Consider the following 13,010-nt stretch of genomic DNA (forward strand, 5'->3'; position numbering starts at 1 on the left):
GGGAGTCAGCTTTCAACACGTAAAAGGCATCAGGCACTACAAAAACTGAAACTCCTCGGCCGGGTGCGGTGGCTCATGCCTGTAATCCCAGCACTTTGGGAGACTGAAGCAGGCAGATCACCTGAGGTCAGGAGTTTGAGACCAGCCTGGCCAACATGGCAAAATCTCTTTTCTACTAAAAGCACAAAAATTAGCCGGGCGTGGTGGTGCACGCCTGTAATCGTAGCTACTCAGAAGGCTGAGGCAGGAGAATTGCTTGAACCCGGGAGGTAGAGGTTGCAGTGATCCAAGATCGTGCCACCGCACTCCAGCCTGGGCAACAAGAGGGAGACTCCGTCTCAAAAAAAAAAAAAAAATCTAGAACTCCTCATCTCTCTGGTTTACCAATGAAAACCTCTGCTTTCCATGACTCCAGTTTCCTCTAGCACCTTCTGAAATGTTCTGAAACTCTTTTTATCCACCATAACATCAGAAAAAAACAAATTAACCTTGACTTCCTCCATCCCCCGATCCTTTCACAAAAACAAGGCAGCGCTAGGGAAGCGCATGAGACTGAGCTGTGGGACGAAGGCAGCCTTTGCTCCTGCTGGGCCACATTGAGACTGCAGGTGTTTGGGCAGAGACAAGGCCAGGCGGGCAACGTGGCAGGAGGGTTTGCGTTGTGCTGTGTGAGACCAGGATGGGGAGACAGGGCTGTAAAAATCAGCCCCACCTGATTTGGATTCAGTCTATGTGAAAATGAAGAGCATCAAGAATTCTGCATCACACTATCTACAGGGAGGGAGGAACTTCCCTTGATAGAGCCTTACCCTAGTGAAGAGGTGGGAAAGGCTTTCAGGACAGCACACGGAAAAGCGTGCTCTGAAGAGACCCCACAGCCTTCCCTGAAACTCTGACAGCATTTCACACATCCTACCAAAGCTACACAGTGTTAATAAGCAGGCAATTTCCAGAAATTTCCTAGGAAAACTCATAGATATTTAAAAAGGAATACCCTTGGCTCCAAATGCAAACTAATTAAAACAAAACCTTTAGCTCTTATAGCAAAAGGTATCCTCTTGGCATCAGCAGCTGCTGGTCTGAATGCAGGCGTACCCCTCAAAATTCACATGCTGAAATCTAATACCCAATATGATAGCATTAAGAGGTGGGGCCTCCAGGAAGTGACTCAGTTATGGACTCTCAGGAATAGGATTAGTGCCCTTAAAGAGGTTCAAGTGAGACCCCTCCCGCTTCCAGCCAGTGAAGACACAGCAAGAGAGCACATCTCTGAAGCGGAGCACAGCCCTCCCCAGACACCGTGTGCACTGGCAGCTTGATCTTGGACTTCCCAGCCTCCAGAACTGTGGGCAAGACATTTCTGTTGTCTGCCTAGCATCCACCCTGAGGCATTTTATTACAGCAGGCTGAACGAATGAACACAGCACCTAAAAACCACACTACGGAAGCAGCATTCTAAGAAAATGGTCTAAGCATTTACAGGTTAAAAATCAAACGGCCCCAATCACAAAACTTCTTTTAAGGAAGGGCTCCTAAGGCAACGGCTTCATCCCAATAAATCCGGACATCTCAGATGAATACAAGGTCAAAGGGCTGATTTGCACCTTATGAGAATGTAGTTGTGTACAGGAGAAAAACAAAGCACCCCAGTTACTGACCGTCACTAGCTGACGACCATTAAGACACCTAAGCCAACTTGACGTAACTCGTTATAAATGCTGTTTCAGATGGAACACAAATAAGCAGATTTAGGTCATTTATTTACAAAATACAAATGTGTCACAATGAGCTTTACTACTCCTTTTGAAAGTACGGAGTATGGTGATAGCCAGAAAATGACGGTAAGATTGAACACTGAGTTTCAAGGTAAACCCCCGAGAGCTGCGCAGCTGCGTCTCAGCGCGGAACCACGCTGGGTTCTGAGTCCGGATCGCAGCACTGAAGTGAAGGCGGCCAGAGGACAGCGGGCAGAGACGGAGGAGAGGACAGTCAGGGCTGAGGGAGACAGGAAGCCTGGGGTCCAGTGAGAACAAGGCCACTATGAGGCGGCTCAGGGCCCTCGCACACAACCAAGAGCCCGCAGGCCCAGTGCCATCTCGGAGGGAAAGGCGCCTGCGCTGTCCGGGGGTTCCCAAAGGCCTGGCCTGTGCCCTTCAATCTCCGCATCACCTGTGCCCAGCTTCCTGAGAGGCAGAATTTATCTTTTCTATTTCTATTTGTTTTCCTGAAAAGGGGGAAAGGAGAGAGAAGCAAACATGAAAATGACGTCCTGAGGCTTCCGTCCTGAAACGCCAGCGCGCCCAGCGTCTCACTGATTAGGTGGCCGAAAGCAAACTCCTTTAAAAACTCAAGGCCAGATACAGATAGGCCTCAGTGGATTTTTGTCTTATTTTGATTTCTTAAAATTAACTGTAATTTTCATTACAATTTTTCCCAAAGTGCCCATTTTTTGCCATGTTCTCATGAAATCAACAAAGAGAAGGATGCTAACTGGCCACAACATGAAAGTTTCAGCCCAAACCTGAGTCTGCTTGGTAATGCCGATCATCGCCCAGTCACTCCTTCAGTCCCACCGTTCTAAGGACTGGCAAACAGCTCAGAGAAGGTTCACAAAAACACAGAGGACAGATAAAGTTCCCTGATGGCAAAGCCCGTGCTCGCTGAAACCCACGGTGACCCAAAGCCCGCGTTGCAGGTCAGGGCCCCGGCTGGCAGGGCCGCACCGCGGGAGGCCCCCATCCCTCCTCTGCGCCCCCTCACAGGGCTGTTTTAGCCTCAGTCCCTTTCTGGGGGCAGCCTCCCTTGGCCTCCACATCCCTTAGGGGGCTTTTGTGCCCGGTCCATCCCTCTCGTGGCATGAACCACACTGGACCAGGGTGCCTGCTGCCCTGCCTGCCCTGGTGAGGGAGCTCACACAAGCAGGGGGGCACAATGCCTCCCAGGTCCCAGGCACCCAGTGTTCTGCTGCAGAGAGGCGTGCACTCCCTGAAGGCAGGTGACGCATTCTAGCAGTGCCAGATCGGCCTCTGACACACTGCCCAGCAGCCTCAGCTACCTAAGCTCTCGATAGCAGTCACACTGCTTTCCTCAGCTCCAAAACAGAAATCACGTGTCCGGCTCACAGCACAGGCTATATGCAAGCACCAATGAAGTGGTGGCAAGGCAAAACTCAGAGCAAACCTGCTGCTCATTTCGTTCTCTTAAATGCGGTTCACTTGGAGCAAGTGGGGTTCACTTGGAGCAAGCAAGTCATCACGGCTGATGCATTACTATTATGAGTTCTGAACACCTATGGTCAAATAGAGCCAGATACTGGATGGCAGTAGGTCCTGCCTCCCACAGCCCAGCACCAGGAGGCAGCCACACATCTGCACACCTGTCCACGTGCGACCTGCCCCCACCGCTGGGTGCCTCAATCACAGCCTTTCTGTTCCCCGCCAAGCTATGCTCAATGGTTTCTAATGATTCTTGCACCAAGTTTTCTATGTCAAATACATACCGGGAGTTCATTCTTAAATTTCAATATCATTAATCATCCAACATTCAGCATCTCAGAACTCAGAGATTTGCATTTCTACAATAGTGGCTTTGAAAAAGGGACACAAATGCAAATGTTCCACAAACTGTGTAAGAATTTTCAGAGAATTGCCAAAACAAACCATCAATGCTCCATTGACAGTGAATTTTCTGAGCTCTTCATAATGACTGAGTACTCATGATTTTTAAAAGACAAAACACAATTTGAGGATCAAAAAAAAAAGTAGGTTGAAAAATAAGTCCTTATGTCTACATGATTTCCAGAACAAACCTTGACTGATTAAGATCCCAGATAATGATGGCATGGAGAATCCAGGCTAGCGACAATCTGAGAGCTGCAGACGCCCCAAGCCGGGCGGCTGGGAGGATGCAGGCGGAGCTGTGCGTCAGAAAACGTACGGAAGTATTTTTGAACCTGTTCCTTTAGAAGGCGGAAGCAAGCAGTAGATGGGGATGAAAAGCATTCTCTACCCCAACATCAGCCTGAACCACCATGGCATTTCCGTTGTCCTCCACAGCCTCCAGCTCATGCGGGACTGGCCTACTCTCCCTTGTTCTCGGGCTCCATCTCGCTCCCTCCTACCCAGAACCCCCAGCTCTGCCCGTTGCAGAGGCCATGAAGAAGTTATTCGCCGGCTGACAACAGGCATGCTCTCAGGCCCTGCCTCCTTGTCGGAGTACCCCCAAACTCCCGCCAGCTGGCTGCACCTGCTGCCTGTATGCCCCCGCCTCCTGGGAGCCCTCCTGCGCCTCCCCCAAAGCCACTCTCAGCTCCCAGGCCTTCTCATCACCTTCTGCCACCTTCTTCCTGAGGAAGGGCCATGCTCAGAATCTGCAACCCACCTGTCACCAGAAGCTCAGAATCAATGTCTTGGGTTGCCCCTTAGAACTTGGTAGTGTTCCTGGCCGGGTACAGTGGCTCATATCTGCAACCCACCTGTCACCAGAAGCTCAGAATCAATGTCTTGGGCTGCCCCTTAGAACTTGGTAGTGGCCCTGGCCGGGTACAGCGGCTCATATCTGTAACCCACCTGTCACCAGAAGCTCAGAATCAATGTCTTGGGCTGCCCCTTAGAACTGGTAGTGTCCCTGGCCGGGTACAGTGGCTCATATCTGCAACCCACCTGTCACCAGAAGCTCAGAATCAATGTCTTGGGCTGCCCCTTAGAACTGGTAGTGTTCCTGGCTGGGTACAGTGACTCATATCTGTAACCCAGCACTTTGGGAGGCTGCAGGACCACCTGAGTCCAGGAGCTGGAGACCAACCTGGACAATGTGGTGAGATCCTGTCTCTATAAAGAATTTTAAAAATTAGCTGGGCATGGTGGCATGCACCTATGGTCGCAGCTACTCAGGAGGCTGAGGTGGGAGGACCGCTGAAGCCCAGGAAGCTGAGGTTTCAGTGCATACTACCACACTCCAGCCTGGGCAACAGCAAGACCCTGTCTAACACACACACCCTAACACACACACGTACACTCTAACACATACACACACTCCCATCCAACAAACACACACACATGCACATCCCAACACACACATACCCTAACACATATACACACACCCGTCTAACACACACACACCCTAACACACACACACACCCATCTAACAAACACACACACATGCACATCCCAACACACACATACCCTAACACATATACACACACCCGTCTAACACACGCACATGCACCCTAACACACACACACCCTAACACACACACCCATCTAACACACACACATGCACATCCCAACACACACATACCCTAACACATATACACACACCCATCTAACACACGCACATGCACCCTAACACACACACCCTAACACACACACGCACACTCTAACACATACACACACTCCCATCTAACAAACACACACATGCACATCCCAACACACACACATACCCTAACACATATACACACACCCGTCTAACACACACACATGCACCCTAACACACACACCCTAACACACACACACCCATCTAACAAACACACACACATGCACATCCCAACACACACATACCCTAACACATATACACACACCCGTCTAACACACACACATGCACCCTAACACACACACCCTAACACACACACACCCATCTAACAAACGCACACACATGCACATCCCAACACACACATACCCTAACACATACACACACACCCGTCTAACACACGCACATGCACCCTAACACACACACACCCTAACACACACATATACCCTAACACATACACACCCATCTAACAAACGCACACACATGCACATCCCAACACACACACATACCCTAACACATATACACACACCTGTCTAACACACGCACATGCACCCTAACACACACACACCCTAACACACACACATACCCTAACACATACACACACCCGTCTAACCAACACACGCACATGCACCCTAACACATATGCACACACACACCCATCTAACAAATGCACACACATGCACACTCTAACACACACCCTAACACACACATACACACACACCCGTCTAACAAATGCACACATGCACATCCCAACACATATACCCTAACACATACACACCCATCTAACCAACACACACATGCACACTCTAACACACACACACCCTAACACACACACACCCTAACACACATATACCCTAACACATACAACCATCTAACCAACAGACACACATGCACACTCTAACACACACACCCTAACACACACACACCCTAACACACAGACACCTGTCTAACCAACACACACACATGCACAACCTAACACACATACACCCTAACGCATACACCCTAACACATACACACCTATCAAACACACACACCCACACATACACCCTAACACATACACACCCATCTAACCAACACACACACATGCACACTCTAACACACACACACCCTAACACACACACACCCTAACACACATATACCCTAACACATACAACCATCTAACCAACAGACACACATGCACACTCTAACACACACACCCTAACACACACACACCCTAACACACAGACACCTGTCTAACCAACACACACACATGCACACCCTAACACACATACACCCTAACGCATACACCCTAACACATACACACCTATCAAACACACACACCCACACATACACCCTAACACATACACACCCATCTAACAAATGCACACACATGCACATCCCAACACACAATATACCCTAACACATACACACACATCTAACCATCACACGCACATGCACACTCTAACACACACACCCTACACACAGTCTAATGCACACACATGCACACCCTAACACACACACTCATCTAACCAACACACACACATGCACACCCTAACACATACACACACCTGTCTAACACACACATGCGCACTCTAACACACACATACCCTAACACATACACCTGTCTAACCAACATACACACATGCACACTCTAATACACACATACCCTAACAAACACACCTGTCTAACCAACACATAGACATGCACACTCTAACACACACACCCTAACACACACCCATCTAACCAACACACACATGCATACTCTAACACACACCCTAACACACACCCGTCTAACCAACACACACATATGCACACTAACACACACACCCTAACACACTCATACCCTAACACATACACACCCGTCTAACCAACACACACATGCATACTCTAACACACACACCCTAACACATACACACACACCCGTCTAACCAACACACACGCATGCACACTCTAACACACCCTAACACACACATACACTCTAACACATACACCCATCTAACCAACACATGCACATGCACACTGTAACACACACACCCTAACACACACACATATACCATAACACACACATCCATCTAAAACGCACACACATGCACACCCTAACACACAGACACACACCCTACCACACACAACACTCTCACCTTGTCTAAAACACATACACACTCTAAGATATATCCTAAAACACAACACTCCGTCTAAAACACACACACCCTCACACACACAACCTGTCTAAAACACACTAACACACAAACACCGTCTAAAACGTGCACTCCCATCTCACACACTCACTGTAACACACATATACCCTAACACATACACATACACATCCTGTCTAAAACACACATACACCCTAACACACACACATGCACACAAACACATATACTGTGTCTAAAACACACACATACGCTATCTAAATCACACACCCATGCCCTAACAGACATACACAGTCTAAAACACACACACACCTTGTCTAACACACACACTCTAACATACACACCACACTCTAACACACACCCTGGCTAACACACACACACCATACCCTAAATCATACACACCCTAACAAACACACTACACCATGTCTAAAACACACCTGTTTAACACATACCCTAAAACACACCCTAGCACACACATACCCTAACACACACACACACTCTAACACAAACACACCGTCTAAAACACATATATATACACATACCCTGTCTGACACACGCACACATACCCTCTCTAAAAGTCTCACACACACACCCTAACATACACACACACCGTGTCTAAAACAAACATATACACCCTGTCTAAAACACATACACATGCACCCTAACACACACACATTATGTCTAAAACACACGCACCCTAGCACACACACACCCTTTAACACACATGAACACACACAAACAGCAGTATTCCTGAAACATATAACCATTGTAGAGTATTATTATATCCCATAAAAATGCTTTTTTCTGAGATCATTTCTATACGAAAATATAATAATATTGGCAGACACACTGGTTAAAATGAACAGATTCAAGATCAAATAAAGTACGAGCATGAAGACTGGAAGCCACCGCAGAGAGAGAGCCTTCTCCCCCGGACTCACGGCCACCGCAGAGAGAGAGAGCCTTCTCCCCCGGACTCACGGCCACCGCAGAGAGAGAGCCTTCTCACCCGGACTCACGGCCACCGCAGAGAGAGAGAGCCTTCTCACCCGGACTCACGGCCACCGCAGAGAGAGAGCCTTCTCACCCGGACTCACGGCCACCGCAGAGAGAGAGCCTTCTCCCCCGGACTCACGGCCACCACAGAGAGAGAGAGCCTTCTCCCCCGGACTCACGGCCACCACAGAGAGAGAGAGCCTTCTCCCCCGGACTCACGGCCACCGCAGAGAGAGAGCCTTCTCACCCGGACTCACGGCCACCGCAGAGAGAGAGAGCCTTCTCACCCGGACTCACGGCCACCGCAGAGAGAGAGCCTTCTCCCCCGGACTCACGGCCACCACAGAGAGAGAGAGCCTTCTCCCCCGGACTCACGGCCACCACAGAGAGAGAGAGCCTTCTCCCCCGGACTCACGGCCACCGCAGAGAGAGAGAGCCTTCTCACCCGGACTCACGGCCACCGCAGAGAGAGAGCCTTCTCCCCCGGACTCACAGGAATAACCCTGGTCAGTGGTTTGAAGCAATCGGACGGCCATGAACTCATTCAGCACCCACCCACTGTTGACATCGACATTTTCGGTGCCTTTATGTGGATGGGGTATTTCAGACTAAACAGAATATTAAGAAATCATAGAGTGGCCCAAATTAAAACATTGATCTTAAATTACACAAGTTTCCCACAAAATCCTTTTGTTTTTGTTTTTTTTTTTTGAGAGGGAGTCTCGCTCTGTCGGCCAGGTTACAGTACAGTGGCGTGATCTCGGCTCACTGCAACCTCCACCTCCAGGGTTCAAGCAATTTCACTGCCTCAGCCTCCTGAGTAACTGGGACTACAGGCATGCACCACCACGCCTGGCTAGTTTTTGTATTCTTAGGAGAGACAGGTTTCACCATGTTGACTAGGCCGGTCTCGAACTCCTGACCTCAAATGATCTGCCCGCCTCAGCCTCCAAAAGTGCTGGGATTACAGGCGTGAGCCACCGTGCTAGGCCACTTATTTTGTTTTGAACTAAACACTATCTGTACCTCTCATCAAGATTCCAGGAGCGAGAGGATGCTCAAGTTGCCCACCACTGCCTGCTCACCCAGCTTCCTACCGGGAGCATGTCCAGATGACCACAGACCTGTCCCAGCAAATCCACTGTGGGGCTCCTTGACACTGAGAAATTTCTGGGCAAGACTTTCTCTAGGCACGAACATTCCAGAAGAAAAGGTAAACTACACTGGAGGGACAGGGCAGTGTGAAATGGGTGGCCAAGTGACAATGCCTGCCTTTCCTGCTGCCAGTCAAGTCACCAGCAACCTAGAAAACTCAACCATAAGGAAAGACAGGGACAGGCAGTTACTGGGAGACAACAAGGGAACGGCAGGAAAAGAGGGGCCTTGGCTAGTCCTGCCAGCAGGCGCCTGTGGGCTTCCCGTCACGCTCCGGGATTCATGCCAGGGACTCGGCTTCAAGGCAGGGGAGCTCTGTGCCCCTAAGAAACACATCCCCACAGGGAGGGTGCAGAGGGCTGGCCAGGAAAGGGGCGTCAGGCTCCAGGGCCTCCTTTCAAAGGAGCTCTTCCAGGCTAAGTCAATCCAGGCTCTTTCCTAAGGCTGCTCACATCATTAGAAATCGTTATTTAGAGCAATAAAATCCCAACAGTCCAGCAGCTTTGACGTCAGAGAACCAGGGCCTGGCTCTGGCAAAGTTCAGCGGGAATAGCAATAAAACCATAACACGGAGCTCACCCAGCAGCGGAGGCAAAAGCAGAGGACTTTCACACCGCACAGGGACAGGAAACTGTACGCGTCGCATTCACCGCATTCTCACATGGGGCCCTTCAGCAGGGCAAAGCCAAGTCACTCTGCAAATGTGAGAGGGGCCCACGGGCAGCTGGACTCCCCAGCCCAGCCTGCCCAGGGAGTAAGGTGGCATCACGGGCACCCACGCCAGGCCACACAGGAGCAGAGCCCCACACCAGGTGGACGGGCAGGGTGAGCCAGGCAGGCAAAGGTGAGTCGGGTGGGCAGGGCAAAGGACAGGGCCAGCTAGCAGAGGACAGCAGGAGAGACGCATGGAGGGAGGGTAGGTGTGGCCAGGCAGGGCCTGGGCACCGCATTGCCACGTGATGGTCAGGCAGCCCAGGACCCAGCTCCTTAGCTTGAGGAAAAGAGATGGTGGTTCCATGGCTGTGCTCCAACACACCTAGAAATTCCCTGCTCAAGAGAACAGACTGAATCCTTGAGTATTAATGATTTCTCCTCCTCCCCAAACCCACTAAAATGTTAAAAGATAAGACTGTGAAAGCACTTCCAGCAATGCGTGGCAGTGGACAGGCAGGTGCATCCACTGACGAGAAACTCGGAGGAACTTCCCGAAACCAGAGCTCCATGGGGATGGAGCTGCTGGGGGAGCCAGAGTGGGAGTGGGCCTCGCCCGGGAGCAAAGACACAGATCCAGTGAGCCTCGTGCCCAGCCTGAGATGGGGGCAGAGGTTGCTGGGCCGCCGGCCAGTGTGTGCATGTGGTGGCACACACAGACTGGGCACAAGGGTCTTCTCGGGGGAAGGGCAGACACCTCAGGGAGAGATGATGGTGGACAGGGCAGAGGAGACAGCCAGCAGACCTCAGGCCCCAGGCAAATCACCCCAGCTGCGCCATCCCTGAAGACAGAGCAGAGAATGGACTGGACCGAGGCGCAGCTCTGCCCTCGGCAGCACAGCCTGTGTTCAGCCTCCAACCCACTGAGACAGAGAATGGAGAGGTCAGAGTTGGGAACAAGGCATGCACAACCTCACTTACAGGGGCAGGACAGGCAGGACAGGCCGGGCAGGACAGGGCGGGCAGGGTAGGCCGGGCAGGGCAGGCAGGACAGGCCGGGCAGGGCAGGCCATGAAGGGCAGGCCGAGCCATGAAGGGCAGGCCGGGCAGGACAGGCCAGGCAGGCTGGCAATCAAACTGAGCCGCAGCAGCTGAAATTCCCACAGAAAAGGCCAAACCCAGCGCCCTGCTGCTTCCAGCGCCGAGCCTCAAAGAACACGTCCTGAAAAGGTTAGAGACGAGTGGATGGAGAAATGTTTGCTAGCCAAAGAAACCAAGGGCAGAAATACCTTGTGAAACACAATAAGCTCTTGGTCAAAGAGGCATTAAACAAGGAGAAATATACTGCATTTTGATAAGAGACCTGATCTACCAAAAGAATAATCATTAATTTTTAAGCATTGAAAAAAAAACTGAACTATATAAAGCAAAAAACGGTTAATACAAAAAGAATATTCCAAAACTATAATTACAGTAGAAAAATTCGTTTTCCAAGAGTGAGCAGACAGAAAAATAGAAGTAAAACCATACTGATTTAAATAACTCAAATGAGTTAATATATAAATAAAATAACATATAAAGAAAGCATACCTATCCTCCTAGACATAAATAAAATACTTATAAATAAGAGAACTTTTTTTTTGAGACGGAGTCTCGCTCAGTCGCCAGGCTGGAGTGCAATGCTGTGATCTCGGCTCACTACAACCTCTGCCTCCTGGGTTCAAGTGATTCTCCGGCCTCAGCCTCCTGAGTAGCTGGGACTACAGGTGCACGCCACCACACCCAGCTAATTTTTGTATTTTTAGTAGAGAATGGGGTTTCACCATACTGGCCAGGATGGTCTCGATCTCTTAACCTCGTGATCTGCCTGCCTCGGACTCCCAAAGTGCTGGGATTCAGAAGTGAGCCACTGCACCCAGCCAAGAACTTTAAATACAATATTGATATATACATATAGACTTCTTTAGACTAAAAAAGAATCCTAAGAGCATACTCTCTCTTCAAATGCCTGCATAGCATGTACGAAGTATGATTATGGATATACCAAGTCATACAAAAATATGCACCCTCGTTTAAATAGTCACGTGAATGCGAACAATAATTTTTGCCGAGCACACTGACAAAAACGAAATAGACTGAACCTACCCAGCGCCGGCACAGCACAAATGCAAACCACGCACCCTTACGCTGGAATTAGGAAGCGCAGTTGGAACAAGGCTTCTGGAGCAGTCTGGCAGTAAACCTAATGATGTTTTAAGGGCATGGGCCCACTGACCCAGCCTCCACTTCCTGGAACTTGTCTATTTATAGAAGTATACGGAATATATGTATAATTGTTTGAGGCCAATTTGGAATTGGTATAAATACTGTCACATCCACATAAATATCCATTTGCAATGTATCCAAAAGAACAAGTTATATTTACACGTATACTGATGCTCCCAATACAGTAAAACAGACAGAATGTAAAACACAGAGCCCTGCATGCGGATCAGACGTTAAACGCTCACACGCTACACTGCGTTTACATACAGAAGCCACGCTCTCGCCCCACAGCAGCCGCTGCAGGAGAGCGCCACGCCAGTCACTGTCTCCGTGGACACTTCCACGCACAGCGCTTAACTCAGCCTTCGATGATCAATGATCATAAACCATTTCTTTAGATCAGTCAATACAAAAACAATTTAACTCAATAAAACTTTCATATATAAGAAAACCTGGAGTCTTCAGACAAAGCCGATTCCACCCAGGGAAAGATGAAGGTGAGCGTTCCG

At 49.6% G+C, this 13,010-nt stretch overlaps 1 protein-coding gene across 6 annotated transcripts in view; it reads right to left on the reverse strand.

The window, feature by feature from the left end:
• HDAC4 (histone deacetylase 4) overlaps nucleotides 1-13,010 on the reverse strand; it is a 372,535-nt gene that overhangs the window by 307,772 nt on the left and 51,753 nt on the right. The gene's annotated exons all lie outside the window — the stretch shown is intronic.

The sequence above is a fragment of the Callithrix jacchus genome, chromosome 6 (assembly GCF_049354715.1).
Source record: "Callithrix jacchus isolate 240 chromosome 6, calJac240_pri, whole genome shotgun sequence".
NCBI classification, from domain to species: Eukaryota; Metazoa; Chordata; class Mammalia; order Primates; family Cebidae; genus Callithrix; species Callithrix jacchus.